This window comes from Scatophagus argus, chromosome 10 (genome assembly GCF_020382885.2).
Source record: "Scatophagus argus isolate fScaArg1 chromosome 10, fScaArg1.pri, whole genome shotgun sequence".
In the NCBI taxonomy this organism is placed as follows: domain Eukaryota; kingdom Metazoa; phylum Chordata; class Actinopteri; family Scatophagidae; genus Scatophagus; species Scatophagus argus.
Genome location: NC_058502.1, coordinates 7,659,697 through 7,685,176, shown reverse-complemented (window position 1 = coordinate 7,685,176; position 25,480 = coordinate 7,659,697). Strand labels below are relative to the sequence as shown.

At 40.8% G+C, this 25,480-nt stretch overlaps 1 protein-coding gene across 3 annotated transcripts in view; it reads right to left on the bottom strand.

Annotated features, from left to right (window-relative positions):
* The window catches only part of chrm3a (cholinergic receptor, muscarinic 3a), a 78,994-nt gene that overhangs the window by 29,620 nt on the left and 23,894 nt on the right, over positions 1 to 25,480 (bottom strand). For 2 of the 3 annotated variants that reach the window (XM_046401302.1, XM_046401303.1), the window contains one exon: positions 18,565 to 18,679. The exons of the other annotated variant lie outside the window; for it this stretch is intronic. The gene's annotated coding sequence lies outside the window, so the exon portion shown is untranslated. The remainder of the gene's footprint in view (positions 1 to 18,564; positions 18,680 to 25,480) is intronic. 3 annotated transcript variants of the gene reach the window in all.

Genomic DNA, 25,480 nt, shown 5'->3' with positions numbered 1-25,480 from the left:
TTTCCTTTTCTCCCTCTTGCTTACCCAAGAATGGAAGCAAAACAACCAAACAGGGTTGTGTTATAACAAAATAACAGCTGTTCACTGTCTTTAAGCTCCCATGGATTATCAATGGGTGAGGATGCTGACTTATCGCCCGGGACATTCAAGTGTTCACGTAGGACCCCTTGTATGAGATATCTGCTCTGAATCAAGCTCTAGAGTAAAGAGTCTAAAAGTAAGCCAGAAGCACTGCCTTCTCATGAAACTCATGAAACTAACAGCAGCTTAAACAACTAGCCAAAGCATGTAAAATATTTTCCTCTGGTTACATCTGCCACCGTCACCACTGTAAACTGCATATGTGCTGTGGGAGAACAGAAATCTTGACAGGTGTAGGAGAGGGGTTTAATGAGCAGAGTCAATTCTCTGGACTTCCAGTAACTACCGCTTCATGCGGACATTTCTTTTCATTGAGTATCATTATCTCAGAGCCTGTGAGAGGCGTCGGACTGCAGACCCTTTTTCAAACATCAGAAGCTCCCTTTAAAATTTCTTGGGATCTAAATCCCAAGATGTGTCATAACGAAAGGTCCCTGCCTTCGCTATCTAATGAGAAGATACTCTCTTTTCTTCTTCTTTCCAAATGAATGATGGAGACCGAACCTGAATAATAGAGCTGAGACTTACTTCATCAGCCAACAGATTCTCGCTTTCAGCTCCTGCTTTCTGTTATCATTGCTCCAAAAAACTCATTTTAAACCTGTCATTCAAACTATTTCAAAATGTCCTTTCAAAGTAAATTCGTCATTTAGAAACAGAAAAAAAGCTGCCTGGGATAAATTAAAATTGGTGTGTTTGAAGGGGATATTTTTGAAGAAACGGGACAAACAAATACATAAATTCAACAGCTGTCTTCAGGTGTCAGTGCTCAGTATTGGGAACATATTCAGAGAGGCTGAACCATGCAAAGACAGAGACCTACAGAGTCATTCAGACAGCAAGTGAGAAACGCTGGCACACACACCTTCACCTACAAACACTGTGGAAAATAATTAGTCATTACAATAGCTTATTATTTTCAGATTTTAAGCCTAATTGTGCAACAAGGGATGCTACTCAGAATTACCCTGTCTTTTGTGGTCTCATTAGCAAGAGAAGATAAACATTTTAGCCTACGAAACCCACCACGTCAGCTGAATAACAAGTGGTCCACATCAAAATGCACGCTGAGCATTTGCTTGACATTAAGGAGGCCTTGGCAAGCACCCTTCAAAATAATAATCAATTTATTACAAATCCTGACAATTATCGCTTGGCATGCTGATTAAAACCGTGTCAGCTAACAGTCTTTAAAAATTAAGCGATAACAGTAATTTAACGAGACAAATACGACATGTATGCGGTGTACTTAGTAATGTGTCTAAATCACTTTGTCAGTTATCATTTGCTGCATAAAATACATGCATAGAGCAAAGTGAGCTTTGTAAGCAGAGGATAGAAATGAAGAATGACAAGCGAGGAATTTTGCAACTGTACATAAGCATTCATAACTGTCTATCGAGAGGAGGCACATACCAATAAATTTAACAAAGTCCTCTTCAAGTCACAGGCAGCAGTTCAAGAAGGAGACATAATTACCAGCAGCTAGGAGTTACACCCATCTACCTACAGACAGTTGTGTGACAGGAAACTTTTTAGCTGTTTTCAACAGATGGACGAACGGGTTATATCTCGCTGAGAGTGACGGCTCGGTGCTGAACGCCACCACGCTCGGCGCCACGTTTCAGCAATCCCAGTCACTCAGGGAGAATGAGGGAGGACTTTCCCAAAAAGTGAGACCGTCTTCACAACACGGTGTCAGTTTAAATTCAGAGTGTTCTAAGGCTCCAGGTTGACAGCTGCTTTTTATGGACGAGAGAAAATCCATTAAGGAGGCTAGGCTCGTCCTCTGAGGACACATCAGTCATTCCCAGGCAGAGCGGCAGAGAATCAGGGGAGACTACATGCAATGTAGTGAAAAAGATACGTCTCTTAATACCACTTAATACCACCAATATCCGCTTATATGTGTCTTTGATGCTTTGCTCACAGTGCTGACAATCACTGTAACAGACACTCAGATCCTCACCTGGTGGTTGTGGCGTAAAATGTTACCTTTTTTGCTGACTAATTATAAAATCTGTGTGAGGTGAACATGCATTTAAAGCGCTGAAGAGGTAAGGTTTCATGTGCAGGATGTAGCGTTCTAACTGTGGGAGGTGAGACAACAGAATCAAGTAAGCGTTTTATAACCTGAGCGCCTTGTAAGTAAATGAAATACTGCCATGTGAAACATTTACTGCCATGAACCTTAAATTATGAACGGAGCCGTTTGGAAGTCAGATTTCCGGCCTTTGTGAGTAAGGACATATTTTATGGCCTTCTCCCTCACTTCCCCACTTGGGAATTGAATTTGGCGATATTAGACAGTACATGTGACCTGAATTAAGTTTGCAAACAAACAAATGACACGCTATTTCTGGCTATTAGGTCAGGTGTCTGCTACAACACTGTCCTGGTGATTGTGTTAGTACACTGAATGACATTACTGTGTGAGTAGAGAGCTTACTGATCAAAGCAAACCTGTTATGAAACACGTCTTGGCTTAGTCATGTCTGAGTAATACCGAGTACTGGCCACCCAAACATTGTGGCTTGTGTTGGAATTTTGTGAAACTGTAAAAAGAAAAAGAAAAACCGAACCAACAACAAAAAAACAGCAAACAGAAGTATTAACTGCTGTACAATGTCAAGCAATGTCAAACCAGCGATACAAGCCAAACAGCCTCAGTAACAAGCTAAAGTGTCAGGTTTGTGGAATATATGAATATCATTTCAATTCTGGAAATGCTATGTAAAATTTTACGGTCTACGTCTCATGCCAAGCACAGCTTTGCAGATTATGTGATGTTGTAAATACGATCTCCAACTCCTGGGGTCATATAAACAAACAGATATACATCACCAAAACAGCGGCAAAGCAGACCTGTCAGGCACGTCATGCTGCAGTAATTCTGAGCTGCAACTAACGTGACTATTCGATCCTCTTACTGGTCAAGTCCGATTAGTTCCAGGGGATGTGCAGTCGCTTAATGTGATCCCATTTTATGTGTCATTTGTCCTCTGGCCCACCATGTGACTGAGCCTTTGTCACAGGAAGGCGATAACTCTAAGACAGATCGCTATAGATTTTGTCAACTACGCACACTTATCAATTATTCCGACCCTGCAACAAAGGACGGCTACATCTCTTCCAACAGCTGTCCTGCTCTTATCTCACTTCTGATGAACCCACACGATCTTGTATTCTATCCTCCCTTCCTCTGCCTTCAAGGTTCACCCTCAATGCTACTCTCTCAACTTCAGTTTTCTCTTGATCTGCCCTTGCTTTTCCACATCTGCGCCTTTTATTTACACTGTTCCTTCCAGAAACTAGTGACACCCCCACAGCTTTTAACCACTCTTGTTGTTGTCATTGATAGATGATCACGACACCTTTAGTACCATCATGCTAAACCACAGGCATGAAGGTGATAGGAACATTTAATTGAAGACATGATGAAATCATTAAATAAAAATAGAGATGGGTTGGGTTGTGGAGGAACACTTTAAAGTGACTCATCTCTGCAACTTCATGCCACGGCTTTGATTACAGCAGCTGGGTACAAAACTGCATTACCTTACGTCAACGCCAAGTATTAAATACTGAGAAATGTTTGTCATGTTTGTCACTCTACAGCTTCTTCACATGAATGGATTCATAAGCATGTTTCAGTCTGTTCTCTGAGGCATTGGCTTTTGCATTACGTTGTCCTAGGGAAGCCATTAACACCATGTCACCGAGGCGTTTCTCAGTCAATGGCTACACGCACAGAGATGGCTATCAGGATTCAGATCAGCTCAAAACTCATTGTCTCTGCATTCAACCCCATCAGCGGCAGGTGCAGCTGCAGAATCAGCTAGACAATATTCATTGCTGCTAGCCTCGCTGAAAGAGATTTTCAATCTTATTGGGTCCACTTGTGTGGAGAGACACAATGCAGTGAAAGTGAGGAGACTGCACATACAAACCGGTACAGCGAGGAAACTGGGTTAGACAGGAAATCAAGGCAGAAATCCATTAGCTGGTTAGTGTTGCAGGTAGTTTCATTGATGGTAAGTTGGACTGATTGTATTGTGCGAGTGAAATGTATTCCACTGTTATGTGCTTTATAAAGGTCAACTCTTCTTGTTCCTAAGCTATAACCAAATTCTTTTTACAGAGGAAAGACACTTCACTTTCATTTATACATGAAAAGGAGGAACACACTTCTTATCGTTACAGATATAATGCGCAGGAGGTCAGAAAATTAAGCTGAAAGAAATTAAAGCAAACTCTGACCTTGTGTTCGCACAAAGCACAGCGTGATCAGCGAAACACTGATTTCCTAAAGAGCTGAGAAACCAGCGAAACTCAGCAGACGAACGGATGCCCAACATGTTTATCAGCTGCGAAAAGTGAGTCATCCGTCAACAGCAGATTTTCATCCTTCATAGATGTAATACAGATATCTAAGGCTTCTAAATTCTCCAGAAGGCTTATTAGAAAGATCTCAGAGGAACTTATTTAAAGAAAATTATGCAATTTTCTACCAACGTCCAAGTAGAGCTATAAAAGCAAACAAATCTTTAACTAACTGTTATGAAATTAGAGAATTCATCTACAACAATGCACCAAACTATGCTATTCTGGATGTAAAATAAGATAAATGTAGCAAAGAGAAAATTCTAAATTCCCCTCTGCAATGTGTAAAGTATAAAGCAGCATAACATTTTGAGTAAAAGTAATAAAACATTTGTCAGTGTTGTCAGTTCAGAGCTACCACTGTTAAGATAATACTGTGAAATGAGAAAGGCAAAGCAACTCCAGGGTGTTAAAATATGTCATTTTTATGAACGCAGTATTTTTTCCTTACATTAAATAAACCGCACGAGAACTATGCAGTCTCTAGCAGCCCAATCACAGAGATCACGGAGGTGAAGAAAATCCATCTGGCGGTTCATCCAAGGAAAATCTTATACACTGCATGTCATAAGTCTGGAAAGTTGGCACTTTTATAACTGAACTGCATGCTACTCAAAACTCTCCCCAACCTCTCACCCATATCACTCTCAATACATATAAGAGCTCCTATTTCCTTCTCAATAGCCTTCGCCTCGGCCTCATACTGCAGGGTTCCGTGTCCCTTAGTGCTGAATCCTGACCAGTAACACAGTCATTCCCCCTGTAATGCTGATGGAAGGCTTTCTGCCATCTGCCAACCCGTGGATCTGTAAGGTTACTTCGAACTAAATACAGCATATAGTATGTTGCCTTTACACAGTATATAGTGTATAGGAGGTTTTACGAGCAGAAAGGGGAGAGAAGACAGAGGAGGAAAGAGAACGCAAGAACCGGTAGAGGATAATGATCATTTTTTTTCTTAACCCGCTGTCATTCAGCAAAGTAACAATGGGGGGAAATATCATGAGATGTCACAGAACAGTTTCAGCCTTCCTGCTGAAATCCACTGAGGTGAGAAATAATCCACCCTTCTATTTAAAACTTGGCTTTCAAATGAAATCATACGAGTATTCCTAAATGAGCTGAGTCCCTTTTGTAAAAATAAATTTTACGCCAATCCCAACAGAACTTGGAACCGAGCATGAATATTCCGATCCCAGCCAGCCTGATCTGACCTTCGTCTCACGGGATGAAGTGTGTTATTGAAAAGCAGACATGTTTGACTGAGCATAAAAGTCCACTTTAACACAATGCTAGGTTTTTGCAAAGACACCAGGCAGCACTCACTTGCAAATCAAATGCTGAGTGGACTTGATTTAGGGTGTGTTAAGGTTAATATTTTGGTGAAGCTTATGTCGCCAGAGAAAACTTTAAACTAAGTGCATTAAGCTAAAGAAATCTGTGACTAACATGAGCATCCCGAGGGAAGAACAATCCTCTAGAGAGCTTTTTTTTCCCCCCTGCCAAAAGGGAATGAGCTGAATCAATGAAGTGTCATTAATTGCAGGACATGGTGGTATTCTTGGCTCCAATAATTCACAGAGGAATTGGCTGTGAGCATTACTGCACTGCACAAATCACTCTGGCAGTTAGCTTAGCTGATGGACAAGGGGCAGCCAGGCTGGAATGCTTCTGAAAAATGAACCAGAAATTATACATTATAGTTGAAGCTCCATTAAAGTCACATTATCTCAATTTGGCCAAAAATCTGAGAAGCACTTCCCACCCCTGTGTCCAGCTTGCTGTCTTTCTCATTCACTAAAAGCAAGAACAAAGACAAAATGACAGTACAACCTGCCAGCAGAATAACACTGGAAGCGAACGCATTCAATCAAGATATTACGCAACATAAATAAAGAGGAAAGACATGCTTAAAGTTTTAACTGGTGGAGGGTGATGTAGATAAAATCCTCTATGACAATATATGTAATTTTATATGGTATATGGTTCTGTTGGCTGTTGTCTAGGACAGCAAATAATGATTATAGCTGACACAATGTATAACAAAGGGCTTTAAGTGGTCGGCAGACTGGACAGGCACAATATAAAAGTCCATTTACCATCCATCACTGATATCTGTTCATTACTGTCTTGATCGGTCAATTGATCCTAAAGCGGGCAATGCTCAAAACTCAAAGTGTTTCTTTTAAAACTCAAATATATTCCTCTTTACTGCTGAAAATGGTTGGTAAATGAAATTACTAATCTATTACTATTAATTAAATATCTGACAAAAATTGTACATCATTACATTGAGGGTAGAAGCAAACATAAATCCAACATTGCAAGGCATTCTGTTCATTGATTTGCAACACAATGACACAGATAGATCGCCACAGTGAAAATCTAAAAAGAAAATCTCTAATGACAATTTTTTATTGTTTATTTTCATTTTCATTTTCACCACAACAATGCATCCACAAAAATCAATCAGTCAGAATCAGCACAGCAGAAGCTATTGCAAATTATAATACAAATATGTTGCACATGTGTATAAAAAACAAGTTTCCCAAATAAGCAGAGGCTAAAATAAGATGCATACGGTGCCTCTATCCTCAATAACTCAAATTTATTTTTCTTCAATGCACTCGCAAATTACCTAGATTCCAATTACTTATAGTATGTTCGTGTCTTGATTTACTGCAAATGGAAAGTGAAAATTGAACTAGCATTATAGTTTATACTTTTTGCTGTGGGCTATGATGCAAAAGGGAGAAATCCTCCCTCCGAGTTCCTTATCAGTGTTTGGAAACAGAGGGAGAGAGATACTCAGCATGTGTGATCTCTCATGCACCCACACACATAGTGGGTACCCTCATAAAGTTAAGGCAGCTTAAGAGCCTATAGCTGCTCAAGCATAACACTTTCCATGCATACAGTTTGGAGAGGAGGGAGGTAATGAGTTGAATTACTTTTGCTAAATGGAGGGGCCCGGTGCTCTGGACTATAACACTGTGCAGAGGCGATTTCAGGAGGCCCTGCACTTTACTCAGTTCTCTTCCTCTCTGCTGATGGGCAGGATTTAACTGGGATGTTATCAGCAAGGTTAAACAGAATCACTGACCGGTGAAGCGCAGGTAACCGGCTGAGGGGGAAGAGTGTTAGTCCAGACTCACTTCTGTCATAAATTTACAAGCTATTAAAATATCACAAAGTTATATCCACAATTTATACCTACAGTTCTGCTTGATTGAGAAATATGGCAGTAGAGGGGATGAGAGCTATACCAGTTACTTCAGTTTTTATATGAACATAATTACCCAGAAAAATTAAAACATCATTTCCATTGATGAGGTGATTGAGGAGCCAAAAGACAGACAGGGATAAAAGCCAGGATAGGGAATAGATAATTGAGAGCATTAACTTCATTGGGTCTAAGTTGATGTAACAGAGGGAGTAATGCAATCATTGGCTTTCTGTAAGTCGAATGCTCTGTGGGTCTGATTTAAACACCCGCTTCAGGGATTTCAAAACAGCTGGACAAGATGAATGGAATCTTAACCACACAAGTTAATTGCCGTTAGCCATAAAGACATATAATTCATCAACATAGATGCAGATAACATGACACAGTGGGCAGTAGACTAATACACCAAATACCAAAATCAATCACCCTGAGTCTCGAGCATGTTGCAAATTTTAGAGCAAATTGTCTGTGAGAGAGATGCAGAGACTGCAAAACTCAATCATGAAAGCTAAATAATGACTAATGGCAAATTACGTAAAATATTGAGCTTTAAAGGGTGTACATGGGAAAAACTCTGTGGGTGATTATGTTAATGGGAGCACATTTCCTCTTGCGGCGACTTCAAAGTGAAGCCTGCACAGGTGGATTGATCCTCCTGCTTGGAGCCAGACAAAGCAAAGAGCGCTCAAGGGTTAGTGTGAGGCTATCTGCACTCAATGCATGGATGCATAAGCATGTGTGTGTGTGTGTGTGTGTGTGTGTGTGTATTCACATGCGTTTATCCATCCGCCTGTCTCTGTGTCGGTGTGTGTCTACATTTTTTATCAAGGTCTGATCCAAGTGCCTCCAGATGCTGGTGCCATTTGCTCCCCTGCCAATCAAAGGCCACAGCAGAATGCCAGTCCCACAGAGACCTGGTTTATGGCTTACCTGGATGTCAGTATTACTCGCTCTACCCCTTTGGCAGGAAAGTAACACAAAGGAAAGACAGTGTCCCACAATTAAAGCAGCATTTATCAGCTGTGAACGGTACACACAAAGTATACCAGAGCAAGTGAATTGTGTTTTGTAATAAATATGCATAACCAGGTTAACATGAAACAATCATTTTTAACAAGTTTGGGATCTTGTGCTCTTACAGACATCTGAATGTGAGCTCTACCTGACACCAGTTCATGCATACATGGCTTCGTGTTAATGCCTTGTGCATGTCATTTGAATCCAGCACAGGAAGGGAACCACTGACAATACAAACTACAAAGAAATAACAGACGACTGTAAATGCCTTTAAAGGACGTAGCAGAATAAATGCCAGCCATGAACAGAAACAAAAACTAGGTGTGATATGATGGAAATGCTGAGGTCTACAACTTTAAGTATACTGTTCTCAAATACTCAAAAACAAATTACAAGATAAAAATGATAAAATGAAGCCTTATCAAACCTTTTCCAGAGGGAATATGTTCTCTGTATGTGCATTAGGAACAACACACAGCACTATTCATTTATCATCGGGGGGGTCAAACAAGCTTCTGCAGAGATAATGGCTTTTCTAAAAGAATGGCATGCTATTAAATTAAGTGTCTACAGGTTAGACGCCTCTAACATGGTAGGTTAATGGAAAAAAAAAGACCAACAGAACATGGCAGCAGGTAGTGGAGCCAGTGTTGTCCGTGTACTTTTTCACACCAATGATTCACCTTATCAAACACCAAAAGGGTGACATGAAGAAACAAGAGGGGAAGTGATACCAACATCATCTTAGACATTTACACTCATAGTGCTGCTGCCCCGTGGGTTTCTCAGAAAAGTCACTGTACACTTGTCTTTTCCATTCTGGCAATTACAAATTAAATGTTGTCTGCAGACCTGCACCTTGGCAGAAGACCTTCATCAGCTTCCACCCACCTTGAGGAACTATTTTTTGTTTCTTTGTTATACTTCAAAGCATTGACTGAACCAGCAATAACTAAAAAAGAGAAATCCAAGGAATGACAACAGTGCAATAAACAGTCTTAATGTACGTCATGGAGAAACGCATCCATCCCAATTGCATTGCTGATTCTGGCACAGATTAGCATAGCCTGTAAAGAATTGCTGACATCACTAAAACAGGCTATACTAATTAAAGCCAGAATCATCAATTCAGATCTTCGGACACCTTGACCCCTAAAAATGGAAGAGAGGTTTGGTTCCAAGCTAAAGTTGGAAACGAATCAAACGTTAGCATCAGAAGGTGAGCAGAGAGAACAGAGTGAGATGGAAGATAAAAGAAACTGGAGAAACTGGATGCTTTGTATGAAATTGCAAAGAATAACAGAACTTAAAATTCTACATTAATTATGACTAAATGTGCCTCAAGTCCATTACATGCAGTACAAGCAATCTTATTTTCCATAACGCTAAGGGGAAAAGTGAATTAAACCCTTTTGTTTTTACTCAAACTGGGTACTGGACAGTTTGCAAATCCCTTCTCCCTCTGCGAACGTTCAGCACAAAGTTCATTTTAGTTAAGAGCAGCACTGGTCCACAGGATAGATGTCCCCTTGTTCTATAAACAGTCTTTATCACACAGAAGGCATGTCTTTGAATTATACCTCACGCAATGCATCACACCAGGACCAGCTTCCTCAGCCTATAACGGATGGCCTTGTGAAAGAAAAATGAGGGGAGTGTGAGAAAGAAAAGAGAGAAGAGTGGGGCGGGTGCAGGCGTGAGACAGAATGTGAACAACTGAGGAGAGAATTAGGAAGGTACAGTATGACAGGATGCAAATGAACAGCAGACTGCATTTTGAGATAAGGAAAACATACATTGCATTTCAGACCTCAGCTTAGTGAAGACTAAGTGAAAGCAGTGCAGAATGAAGGAAAACAACAATGACAAGAAAAGATGAGTCAAAAGCTCCAATAATGAGGCTGTTTTACTGGCTTTGACTTTCAGACTTATATGTCAAAGAGATGACATTCCCTGTGTTTGGTTTGGTTTGCTCTTTAAAACCTTTGTGAATAAAACTCCTCGCCTGTTTATCAGAATTGTCAGGCGAAAAAAAATCAGCACTCACGATGCTCTGCTTGGAAGTCTCAATCCTGTACCATCTATCTGTGGCCTAGCAAAGGTGGAAGCTCCAAAAATTTATCATTATTATGATACAGAGCCGAGACAGTGCTCAGCAGATACATTTTACAGATTCATCACCATGACATAATGACGCATGCCTAGATTTCTATCACTAACTAACTTTGAACAGGAAAAATTCCTAAGAGGTTGTGTAAACCAAATAACTAAACTGGTAAGACAGAAGGTCAAAATGCAAAAGGATGACTGTGTGTGTGTGTGTGTGTGCGCGGACATGGATGCGTATTCCAGTAGTTGTGGGGACAAAAATCTGTTTACACAGTCACATTGTGAGGACCCACCTTACTTATGGGGACAAAATGCAAGTCCCCATAACATAAGTGCATTAAGCTAAAGATGCAAGTCCCAACATAAATCATTAAACATCACGGTGAAGACTTGGATTTTAATGGAACTACAAACTGAAACACTGAAATCAAACATAGGTTGTGGGCCCTACTTTGTTTGTGCATCTGTGGGATACACAATTTGGTTTTTCATCAGACGCTGCAGATAAAGACTACTGTGTACTGTATACTGCCCAAGGATAATATTAACAAGATTCTACAGCCACACTGGCAGCCCTCTGAGGCTGTACTTAAAGACTGATTTGAGCTAGAGGCTAACATCAGCATGCTAACATGCTCAAATTGACAATGCTAAGGTGCCCATGTTTAGCAAGTTTACAATGCCAGCACAAAGTACAGCTGAGGCTGATTGGAATTTTGCAGGTATTGTAAGTATGGGACAAGTTCAAATTTTTATGATGATGGAGACAGATGAAAACACGAGGGATGACCATTATGAGTCATCCTGAAGGGGACATGAATGTCTGAACCAAATGCTGTAAGGAAATTTCACTCAAAACCAAGAGGAAAAGTCATTTGGATTCATCTTCTGGAGACAATGAATGTTTGCACAAAATTTCACGGCCGTCAGCAACAATTGTTGAGAAATTTCAGAGTGGACCAAAGCTGTGGACCAACTGACCAACCAGTCATTCCTGGAGCCATGCTGTTACTGTGGCTGAAATTCAATTACTCTTGTTGACAGCTTTTATTTCCCTTACACACATTTATTGATCAGCAACAACATTCTTGATCAAACATAGGCTGGCAGGTTAAGAAGTAGTGTCCACAGCACAGAGAGGACAGTAACTTACTCATCACAGTCATGTTAAATTTGAGGCACACACACACACATTGAGCAACAGAAACAGAGAGACTGGAAACTACTTAAGACTGGGCTACAGAACTTTGAGTGCTGTGGCCTGAACAAGTACTTTTAATCGTTTGTCCTGCTTGTTAGTTACAGAATGTGTGAGGTCCAGTAAGGCTATAAAGCTTATGAAATGGGCAATTCAAACTAAAATTAAATCACACTGGTATGTACAAAAGCTATATAACATAAGTAAGTTTTGATTTAGATTAGGACTGTGGTATGAACACGTTTAGTTTCCAACTTGTCAGTAAAGAGATATTTCATGTTATAAGAACATATCCTGTAAAAACAACATTTCCCAGTTATAGCCATGATAGCCAACAGAATGCAATGTGTAGCAGCTATCCATTAAAATTCCTTGAGTGTCCATTGAGGAGTGATATTGTAAAGGATGTAGTAAATATTTCTAACATGCACAGAGGTGAGACTACAGTGCTGTTTCCACCAGCGCATTCCACATCTGCAGAATAACATGTCTGCTGGTTGACTGAGGAGTTGCATGAATCGAAAGCCACCACATAAAAATATATTTATGCCACAGGAGAGAAGTTGGAGTTATACATCTGGACATTGTCTCCTACAGGTATGGGACTGTGTGTTCTGGCAGCTGAAATAGGAGGGATAATGAAACAAGGGAGGGGCAAGGGGGGGAAAAGGGGGGAGGGAGGTGAGGGGGGAAAATTGTAAGCTTTTATAAGATTTGTCACTTGTTGTTGGAGTTCCAACATCATCAGAGCTCGGGGAAAAGATTTCAAAGGTGTTATTATGCAGTAAATGACAAAGATCATACTAAGAAGATAAAGAAGAAAGCGGTTAAAGGGCACTGAGGGTGTACAGTTTATATACGTTAGCTCCCAATCCCTAAGATAAAGCTCTGGTGATAAAGTTGGTATGTTCCCTTAGCTTAAGCAGTCATAGGTGGTATAGCAGATAAAAATATGAAGGTTAAAGATGTGGGAAAGGTTAGAAAATGAGTGCCATGGAGTCTTAGAGTTATGGATTTGTAGAGGAAAACACGCTGACACTGCCGACATCAAGACTACAGGGTGCACAGGTACATGTATAGAGCTTATGGCACCATCGAGAGGAAATTTAAAAGAAGCACCTGAAAGGCATAATAAGTTCCCAGACAGTATAGGAGAAGTACACAAAAGGTATAGAAGATTAGTATTGAACATTGGGCAAGCTTTTTGTAGCTGGAAAACTCAATTACAGAAAAGACAGATTGCTGTGGAACAAACATATTGACAGAAAAAGAAGCAGCAATTTCAGCCAAAGCTGCCTCTGGACAAAGCAGCCAGTGGATGAGAGCTGCGAAAGTGCAAGAAAGAGACTCGGCTACAAGGTTGTGCAACATGGCGGTAAACCAAATTAGACTCGTTCCCTGCAACATAATTTGTCTCATCATCCAAGCAAACTTCAGAGGGTGAGATTAGATTAGAGAGTCCTGGAGAAGAGCAATGCAAATAGCAGTCAATTATCACTAGATTTTACCAGTTGCATCAGAACAGTATATTTGTTACTTGATGACAACATGTCTTGTTTCTCTTTATATTCTGGCGATCACACACACAATGATTTGCATCACCATCATCACAAAATCACAACATATTATAAACATGCACAGTATCTACAGCAGACTTAAGTGGGAGTGACACAGCATTCATTCTTGACACGACAGAATCTCTCCACTCCGACTCCCGAATAAAAAAGAAACAACGCCACAGCTGTGGGTCTGCCGTGCTGCAGCTGTGGCACTTTCCCTTTCCTGAACATGCACAACTTCTTCAATCTGTCCCCAGAGGCTTCACCTCGTACCCACAGAGCCGCTCCGTCTCAGCACACCCTCCCGTTTGTGTGAAATTCACCACCGTCCCCCAAAGCAACTAATACATACGACATGTGCATAAAACAGCTCTGCACGGTAAGGAATGGATGGAAAAGATGAGAAACTTCTGGCTTTAAATGATACACATGCTGTACTTTAAAAAAATGTAAGGTTGTTTTAAATTAATATTGTACTATGTCCCAAAAAAAATTACATGTGAGTACATTTATTTTATTTTAAATAACATAAAACAAAATCAAGGTTTAGACAGGGCGCTTTGTCTTATCTGAGCAATTTTTTGTATCTGCAGTTAAAGACTAAAACTGCCAAGTGTTCCGTACACATAATCATCATTATTACAATAATCCTTGCAATTAGTTTGTTCAGTTTGACAACAACTGGAAATCTAAGTGATTTCCAGCCTGCAATATGCGTACAGTTTACACTATGAAGCAAATGAACACATTACCTTTCACAGGAATGAAATTTTCAATGCCGATTAAATAATCCAAACAAGACATTTTTTTGACGTAAGAGCTGTATAAAAGCTGATTCAAATCACATCCTTAAGTTGTTTGTACTCCATTGTGCTGCAGCTACAACAGCTGTCAGAAATATCCGATTGTGCTCAGCTAAAACACTTTAACTACTTGAAAAATAAAAAATGCTTTCAGTGAGGACATACAGTAGACACTCTGACAATGGAGAGAGCAGAGGAGAAAGAAGAGTCTTTGCATCTCTGTTCAGCATCGTGCCAGGCTTCTGCAGTTGGCTAAAAACTGCATTTTCGGCATCAACACAGCTGCTTAAATGCATCCCCAGATCCTCTGAATTCAAAAATACTGTGCAAAGAAAAGCAACACACAAATTTAATGCATCATGCAAAATATGTGCAAGAAAATCTTTATTCAGGTGAATGAACAAGTGTTGAGTAAGTATAAAACTATGTGGGGAACACAGAGTAGAACAACAAAAGTTCTGTCAAATGTGAAAACTGTGGCTGAGAGTGAAAAACTTTTATTCAGAGATAATCAGAGATTCTGATTTGGCACAGCTGATTTCAGACTGCTTAACAATCTGATATGACCTTGCTACGGTTTCATCAAAACACTGAGTGGACAGTGAAGGCTTGAGCAGAGTAAGCTTAGTTCTAAGGGTGTGTGCTTGAGTATGTGTGCATCCATGTGTGTATAAATTGACTTATTAGATCCGAGATTTCCTAACTAAGTCAAGGATTATTCTGTAATTGCATGCCACTGCCTCACGAACTGCCTTTGGGTTTTCCTCACCTTTTGTTCTCACAAACGCTCCATCAGTTTGATTTTGACAGATATGGGTATGATATCCAGTATCCAGTGATAAGAATATATAAATAAAATTAATTTAACTTGACTTGGTTAAGTCTGTTTGATTGTATGTGTTCATATACTTGGCCAATAAAACCGATTCTGATAGAAATCAAAGTTGTAGTCATGACAGCAAAATATCAGTTCATCTTTGAGTCCAAGTGGACGTTTGTGCCAGATGTAATCAGATTCCAGAATGGGACTGACATGAGGTCACAATGACCTTAACACTGGATCACCATAATCTACTGAGTCGAAATTAGAACAAATTATTTTAGGGCTTTATTGACATATCATGTTCACAAGAACAAGGACGTTTGGCTGTCGGCTGGCGAGCATTAAGTCGTTCTTAATTTCTGCACGAGAAAACAAACATTTCTGGACTGAATGATGCATTTTGCGTCAATGCAGGAATTAACAATAGCTTCTACAGATCTGATGTGCAGTATGATTTTACACGTACCAGTACCTCTGTAAGAAATGAGTTTTTAATTATGAGAAAATCTCCTGTAATTACTCTAAATTCTGGCAAGAAACCAAAGGTTCACTCAGTTGCAGATTAGGTTGATGAAAATATGCTAAAGTTCCTGAAACAGCAATATATATTCACGTATTGAAAAGATTTCTCCAGTGACCTCCTCAACTGCCTCATCTAAACAAAACTCTTCAAAGCATTTCAAACAGTGATTACAATCTGCCACTAAACATCGTGAATGAAAACCTAACAATGTAAGAAATAGCTGAAACAGATAAGACAGAACAAACGTAGGACAAACACATTGCTCTAGACAGGTAATCATATTCTGAGAAATGAGGTGACAGAAATGGTTTATCTGTGCCTTCCTATGCTCACGTGCCCAAATGTGCTCTTGCAAATATCCTGTGTAACCACGCCTGTGCCCCCTGTTACTGCAAACCTGCAATTAAATGCGTGCTGATTAAATTCTATCCGATGCTCCGGTGCTTTTAACCATTCCTGCTGTTCTAGTCAACACTCTCAGACACACTGAGTGCATGCTGGACACACAAACCATTTCCTGTATGAAAAATGAGCCGTGCTTTTGTCCAGTTAATTAAACTGACCTTTTTTTTTTTCTTGTTTGCCTGATTTCAATGTTTAGTTGTATTAGTTTCACTTACAGAGAGATTGTATTGATTATAGCCTGAGGTTCTCTACTGAGCCATCAATCATCGCTTCATGAAAAATTTGATTTCCATAAAGAGGCACTTTTGCCAAAGGCTGCTTCAATTAATACTAACTTTTCAGGGGACTTAAATATTTCATCATGGAACAAGCTTTGCAAGATGATGCACCATGTAGTACTATCACAAAAAATCAGCTCAGTTTTGATCTGATTTTCATAACTTTTAAAAAAGGTTATAATCTTATGACTAATAAACTTTTCATGCTTGGTCAGGTGTTTTGCGACACGTTTTAATAAATATTAATAAAGAATAAAGAAAAAATAACCTACACTGTGCAAACATAAATCATTCTATGAGATATTCAGTTTTTTTTTTTGACTCCAGTTGAACTGAGCCCCTTACATGGTGCCGTAAGGTTAGAATCAGAGAGTAAATCACAGAAATATCGACCCTGAATGCCAGTGTGTATGCGGCTAGTTCACGAGAGGTAATCCAGGCTCCAAGACCAAAATCAGCCTCGCCTATTCTGCACACTCACATTTACATTTCAGTTGCTGAGGAACTGCCTGTGCCTTTCCTGTGGCGCTAATACTTGGCCTTCAGTGACACGTCTAAGGTTTTCATTTTAAATCAAACCACACATGTGCCATGTCCGTGCAGCACACATTATCCCACGCTCTCAATTTCTCTGAGCCTCTAATCACGCTGCACATTATTACGCATCACTTTTAATAGCATAGTAGTAGGAGCAGTGGCAGTGGTATTGGGGCTTCAATATTGCGGTTGTTGTGTGGCCATTATCATTATCTTTGTTTATTATTTCAGCTTTGTGTGTACTGATGTTTACTTTCCAGGTAATAACTTACAGATGGTTTGCACCCGCCACCGAGGACTGCTGCCCTATATGGGCCTGCTGTTATGCTAATAAAGTGCCTGGAATGTGCATCCAAATTAAGATGATTCACCAAACATGATTCACTAACGTTTTCACATGGTTGCTTCCAATTTAGAGGTTTCATAGACATCAGAATGCAAAGTGTGTATTAATCCAGAGCTGGAAATCGTGCCCAACAGTGCCCACTTTATTCTGGTCTGGTTTACTATAAGCTACAGATGATTTAGGAGTTCACTGAGCCATTTTTAAAAATAAAATACAAGGAAATATGCAAGCTTCTTAATGCTTGTTTTTATAGGAAGCCCTTGAAAACACATGATAAGCATGAACTGCCACATTGTTGGCAAGAAGGAAAGCCTGGGCCACCGTATCCCAAAGAAGATGTGTTACTGAGTGCACCACTGGGGAGCTTATCAAACACACACACACATATATATTATTATATTTTTTTTTTTCCCAACACTCCAACATATCTGTCTTTTATGATTTCTTAGATCAGATACATTTGGGGCACAAGAAGAAGAAGAAGAAGAAGGATGAGAAATAATCCCAACAAATACAATAGAGCTCCAGCAGCTTCACTGCTCAAACCCCCAATTATATATTTGTGAGCGTCTTTGTTCTAAATACTTCTGTCTGCCGTTGGAAACATTGGTGTGCAGGCTTAGTGCCACAGACAGTGCAGGGAAGTTAGAATTTATTGAGAGACCGATTAGAGCATTGTTGGTTTTGGTGTAATCAATGAGATTTGCTGGCAATGACAAAAGTAAATAATATTACCAGTCTTCATTTCCACATTTATGAATGACATCATATATCTAGTTAAAGCACAACCATGTGATCCCTCCATCAGTATGGGTGTCAGAGTGGTAGTGGTTAAATGTGTCAGTATGACACACAAACATGCAAGGAGAAACAGCAAGTCTCATACGACTTAATGTTCGCCATCACCATATCTTTTCCACACTGAAACACACACATTTTTTTTTTTGCTTTAAAGGCTGTCACTTAGTCCAAAGGGGAAAACAACAATTCTTCACCACAGATAAGTCCATCAACGCTTCGGGGAGCATCCAAAAAAAAATCCACATTGAAATTTTTTTGTAAAGGCCAAGAAAAGACATGGGGAATTGTGTTTTAGAGGATTTGATTTAAAGTGTCTAACAGGAACAATAGGAAATAGCTTGGAGCTGCACATCCTGCCAAATGTTGACAGGGGGTGTGGAGATCATTTGTGAATACAAGGACTCCTCTCACTCACCAAATGTTTTGGGGAGGCAAAGTGTCTGGAGGTCACCTTTCAGCGCAGTGCCTTTTGGTGTCCATGCTGTCTACTGGGGGTGCGCGATTATCCTCCTCAGGCCGGATCATGGCGTCTGGGAGGCAGACAGGGGAGCAAGAGGTCAGACGTGAGGGAGAGGGCAGAAGAGAATGACTTAAAGATGATGTGTCCAAATTAGGAAGTGGAACACCTATAGCACACTGACTTTTTCAGCTTTTGAAAAGGAGTGTGAGCCTTAACAGGTGGAAAAAGCCATAACACTATGTCACTACAATTTGAACCAAAAACACTGCGCTTTCTCTCCAGAAAATATACATTTCAACTCTCAAAGAGGGGCCAAAGGTCTTTTTTCAAATTAGTCAGCAACTACTTTGTATATTTTTTCACGTATGTCACTGCCAGATAGTTCATATTTCTCTCAGTTAGAACTTTCTTTGTGCTTTATTTATGTAATATGTTTTAATCAAGCATCTACTCGAGAAGTGTAGCTACCATTCCCCGCTGGATAATATCTGTCAAAGGGAAGAATGGCATGTCTTCATGTCTAGGGAAGTGTTCATGCCTTATATAGTCTTGGTCCAGTAGAGTTGCCTGCTGCACATAGCTGGATCTAGCCAAGGGCTAAGGAAGCAGACCTTATGAGAGCTCATTAAAACAGTCTTCAAGTCTTAAGAGACAAATATGAATGCACTACAAAAAAAAAATGAGCTTGCCATTAAAAATAATCAAAAGTAATGGAGCTGTTCCCATACTGAAAAAGCATTTATTAAAAAAGGAAGCCATAGCTAGCTTGGATGGGTAAATGAAGAAGGGTGACAGAGTGGAGGACAGTTAATGCAAGACCTCGATACTAATATCCAAACATCTGCAATATTGCAAAATAAAAGAGCATTACAAATTACACGGTAAAGGTCAGTCGAGGAGACATTTCTCTTCCTATGGTAAGTTTCATGACATTTCTAAGCGAGGACGATTCTGCTCGCACTGACATCATTTTTTAATAGCACTGACATTTTCACTGGCTGCATGAAGACTGAACTAAAAAGACAGCAATTTAAAAAAAGAAAATCCACAACTGTTTTCTAACAAGATGGAGTATTTCATGCTAATACTGACGACCTTGCTTGGCCTATCTGCTCCACATTTTTGCTGAGTCTGCAGGGGCGTTTTCGAGTGAGCCATAAAGAGGACTGAGCGAGACAATTACCATTTTCAAGTTTCCACTTTATATACATAAGACCTGACCTGAGTCTCAGTTTGAAATTCCTATGAGGGCGTTTTACCCACAATAATATGCAATAGTAATTATCTGGATAGAATTTGAATGTCAGTGTACAATAGCTCATTACCAATCTGACAGAAAAGTGTCATACAGCACATGTGAGTTCCACTCCTCTAAAGTAACTACGAGGAAGGTGAAAAGAAACTTATGTTTAATCAGCAAACGTCTGTTACATGTGAGAATATTCAAACACACACCTGCCGTCTAGAAGGTGCAGTAGCAAGTTATAAAACACTGCAACAACTGCACTGAAAATAAAATTTGGGAGGCAGCAACCATATTGTTTTGGTCGTTGCCATGGCTACTTCTATAACAGGATGTGTGTTCAAATGGGTGACAGTTTTAAGATTTCACGTTTCAAACCAGATATTTGCAAAACCTTTACTTAAGTTTACACAAAGTCCCTCCTAAGCTCTTGTAAAACAATTGCTAGGAAACATCAGCAATGAAACATGTAACAGGAAATCCCTGTAGCATCAGATGCTATCACAGAATTTCCAAAAAGTACAGCTTTAGGGGAGCAAACAGTATATTAAACTTAACTTCTCAATTCTTAAATGTAGATGTTGCTTTGTTTTAATATGCATAGGGAAATATGTGTGATTCAGTGGTGTTGCTGCACTTTAGATTGATCTAATTAATCAGATTGATCTGATTATGCTAATCTAGCTAATGCTATCAAACCACTGCGAAAACATTCACGTAATATCTTTCCAGTTTAAACTGCCTTTTTATTATGTGCCAGGTCAGACGTGTTGACCATTTTCCATTGCAACTCTTCACTCTTAACAAATAACAAGTTAACAAGTAATACTGGTTTATCAGTTGGTTAGTTGCATAACAGGTACACCTGCCAGTTACTGGGTGCAAATATTTATAACAGCTTAGCTCAGTATAACTTCTAGTTTGCAAAACATTTTAATATAGTGATGCATAAATCTCCACTCAGTAAGCACTTCCTTTATAATTAGGGTAAGTAAACTCTCTGCGTGAGTTATGCAACAGCAAAACTTGTTGGTGAAAAGAACCACCTGGTGACTTCATGTGTATTAAAGGAGGCACACAGGAGGGATTGACCATCGCAGCACACAGCTACTGTGGTACACATAGAAACCGCAGTGGGAACAACTAAAACATGAAGGGCTGGACTGTGCAGATTAAACCCTGCAAATCTCACAATGCATTTACTCACAGTTCCACTTCTCTCTTCCTCTTAAATGGAGCCCCTTATCTCACTCAGCTATATAAATCAACTAGCAAGCCTCTTGAAATTTATTGGCCTAAAATACATTGATATCGCCTTTCACTGAGTGTTTATCCTTCCCCATGAGCGCAGAAAAGCGAGAACAACTACCTAAAAAACTGACCTTGATTTATGTCTTTTGGGTTTTATGTTATACAAGTCAAATACCCAGTGTCGGTTTGATATAAGAGCTGCAAGTTCTGTAGGGCCATGATAAAAATGGAGCTCCAGCTTCACTGAATAGTTATTCAAAAAGGATATACTGATATTTGTTGTGCGACTTAGTAGGAGCAATTTGGTTATTGGCAAAGAGTCAATGATTATGGAAAATAATCATCAAAGTAAAATCAGTGTATGCTTAATACACATAAATATCGGGGCACCACCCTGTCACCAGGGACCAATAGCCAAATTAATTAATGGGAAAACAGTCTCTTAAAATTGTGAAGGATGAATCCGAGCACTGGCTGTCATGAATTCAGCTGTTATTACAAGTACATACACAACAACCACAGACAACGACAGGTTAAACTATAACAGGATTTATTAAACAGCAACAACCATCCATAGATAAGTATCACTTTGTAATAAAAACTATTATAATCTAAGTTTTATCAACACACATTAACTATTAACTAAGATAACACAGGTACAGCAACAAGAGTATATCTATATACAGGAGTGTGTGTGTGTGTGTGTGTGTGTGTGTGGGTGTGTGTGAGAGAGACAGATGACAACAAAAGTATGGAGGCTAACAAGCTAGCCAGGTAGCGGCTAACAAGCTAGTGGCTAAAAACAAACAAGATGGCGGTTAGCATGCTAGCCAGAGGGTGGCTAACAAGCTACAGGCTAAAAACAAACAAAATGGCGGTTAGCAAGATAGCAGCTAACAAGATAGCAGCTAACAACAAGCTAGTGGCTGACTATAATTAAGATGGCGGATGGCCACATGAGGGGAGGAGCTACAACCAGAATGGCGAGTGGGGAAACTACAACCAAAATGGTGGAGAACCACATGAGGAGGGGTCAGCACACCAGGATGAACAACCACATAAAGGATGACTCAGCAAACAAAACTAGTCACACGCATGTGATGACTCAGCAAAAAAGATAGAAATGAAAATACAAGAAAACACAACCCAATAAAATAATCCACTCCAATTCTTTAGAAACTCGCGTGTCACCACACAATAGCGGAGTCAGTAAACCGGAGCTTATCTGCTCAGCTATTGGTCCTTTAACTGGTGACGCGCGGTCTCGCTGAAACGGCGGAAATGACCGACCGGAAAACAAGATCAATGAATGCAGCACTTAAAAGTTACAGAAATCATGTGTAAACAACCCTACGTTACACTATCTCTGCCCAGACATAAGCCTCTTACGTTGCGTTGCTCCGATCATTCGGAGTTTGAAATGATGATCCGCTTAAACGTTCGCAGCGTCGTCCTCGGCGGGATGCTGGCGGTCCGTTATTCAGAAGATGCGGAGTGTTGATCTCTCGGCGGCAGCGGAGAAAATCACCGGTGAAAAAGTTAACAAACTTTGTTTTCGTCCTTAACAAAGTCGGCGCGCGGCTCGTTAACGTGCGATCAGCTGATTGTTCAGCGATCCACGTCGGATGAAGAAAAAAAGGAAAAGTTACCGAAAATTACAGCAGTCTGTTTCTCGGCCTGCGAGTTGCAGAACTGTGACCCGGGATCTAAAATGATGTTAATCAAAACGTTTGATTGTTGCTCCCTTTTGGCGGTTTGGACATTTGGAGAGCCTGGAGAAGCTCTCACTGTCACAGCACGCACGGGGAAAAAGCGCATGCTGATGGTCGCAGTGACCTTTTATTACCTGAGTGACGTCACCTCGGACCCCCGTGGAGATGGCTGGCACACAGCCAATGTCCGTGCCGGTTCTGAGTTTAAACTCAGGAATTTATGACTAGTTGCACATCATGAGTGGGGTCTCTAACAGTTGGTCACTCTAACTCAGGCTTTATGGGTTACATGTAGGCCGCTCTATTGTTCTCCAGAGCGCATGGCCAGAGATCCCAACATCCCCCCTTTGGTCTGAAGAATGGGGTAGGGGCCACAGTCTTTAGAGCAACATTCTCTAAGGTCGAATGGTCCATGTGCGCTGAAGGTGGTCATCCTTCTGGCTTCCTTCCTGTTAGCTGATGAGCAGACACAGTGATCAACAGTTCAAAGTTCAGAGTTCATTGAGGCTTTAGCTCAGAGTTCATTGAGGCTTTAATTCAGAGTTCATTGAGGCTTTAATGTCTGGACAGAGTTGAGGCACAGTCTGGGCAGATATGAGTAATGAGCTAACTAACTCCACTATGATTAATTGGCATTTCAACAACACATTTAACACAATTTCACAAGAGCATAGCTCAATGTAGGTACCCAAGGAAAGAAAGAGAAGAGAAAGAAGAGGAGGAGTATCAGTGAATTGGCTATGTATTCTAATGTAGCCAGCAGCTTAGTGGCTGTATCATGCCGGTCATAGGCTAATGGGGCTTTGTGGTGACTGTATTCACCAACCATAGGTGGCCAATTCACTCTGCGAGGATCTCACTTTCCTCTGTTCTTGCAGACACGGTACCCTGGCATTTTTGCTAGGGTGAGTCAACTCTCAAACCACAGAGATCCTTCACATCTCTAACAAATGGCTGCTGGGGCAGACCCAGTGGATATTCCTGGTTCAGGTACATGTGTTTAAGGTTCAAAATACAATGAGGAGTCTCCTCATAATACACCAATATAAATGACATACGTGTATTGTCTTGCCGAAACCAACATTCAAAACAGACTTCAGTTGCTCATTCTGCCATTCTATGATAATTATGATTCCAACAGAGCCTAGCTCTAATTTCTAGAGGTCTATGATAATTATAAGGAGGGATTTATTACCTTCAGTAAATTTAGGAACTAGTTCAATCTAACTGACTTGAAGATTAGAACATAAAATTGACCCCCCTTTCCCTGAATTTGTGCTTGATTCAGAGGATGGTTGGTTAAAGATGACAGCAGGTAAGGCACCCTTGAATTTAACCTCTGGTGTCATTGTTCATGGATGTCCAATATGCAACCTGCTGAAGTGTCTGGAGAGTTTGGTGATGCTATAAGAAAATCAAAAGGGGAAATATATATATATGTAAGGAAAAACAAAAGCAGTTAAAGGAACAGGGTTTCTGGTGTTAGGAGTATGTTTGGGTGACTAGGCGGCCTGAGTGGTCGATCTGAACGTCTCCGCCACACACTTCCTTATAAGCTCTTTTAAACTTTCCTTTTGGAAGTCTTCCCCTTTAAATGGAAGTGGGGCTTTGCCACCATACCTCCTACCCTGTTTGGAGTTGGATTTAAACCTAACCTTTCTGTCTGGCTGGCAAGTGTCTTTTGCCGGTGGGCTCAGGTTTCGTGACCAGTTAGGACTGTTGGTCCTCTGACTGGGGTGTCCACCCTGTGGGCGGAGTGATTGGTATGCCGGGGGACCTGGTCCCGCTTGCATCTGGGCACGAGGCATCTTGCTGCCTTCCAGTGTCACCTCTGCAGTGGCGGACGGCTGGATCTTCAGTACCCTGGCACTGCTGTTAGCTGTCCTACTTGGGCGTACTCGTGTTTCCCATGCCAGCTGCGCGTACCGCCTCATCTCCTGCATGTTGAGGTTGTTAGTGCGGCAGTGCATGGTCACGTCGTAGCGTACGCTCTCGTGCAGGTTATGGAGGAACAGAGATTTGAATGCATGTTCTTCCTCTAATCCAGGCGCATTACGCCCTTGGAAATATGCTGCTCTGAGACGCCTGTAATACTCCCAGGGAGGCTCAAGTTTCTTCTGCGTGACAGCAAAAGCATCAAGAGTGGCGGAAGCATGGTCGGTGTAGTGGGAGTATTCTTCCCGCAGGGCTTGGCAGAGCGCTGAGTAATGGTCTCTGGTTCTTGGTGGGAGAGTCTCCATGAAGACACGGACGCTCCTGGAGGTGGTTTTCCAGATCAAGCGAAGTTTCTCCCGGGCAGACGCATGGGGAAGATCAAGGAGACAGCGATCTACCTCCCTCAAGTAGTCATCGATGGATGACTCCTGGTTCCTGGGGTCAAAGCTCTCTATGTCTCTTGCAAGAGATTCAAGCTGACGTATGCGCAGACCCTGTTGATAGTAGGTGCTGGCATCGTCAGAGTCATCTGAGGATTCTGGATTCCTCGAGTCCTGGTGGGAAAGACCATGACTACTCCTTCGTTGCAGAGAAGGGGTTTGGTCAAAGTGAGGGCGTGAGCGGCGCCCTAGATATGGCATGTCGGCCGGTGTGGGGCCAAAGTCCCTGTCGTCTCTCAAGGAGTATGGCTGATGTCCACCTTTCTCCAGGGAGGTTCTTCCTTTGGCAA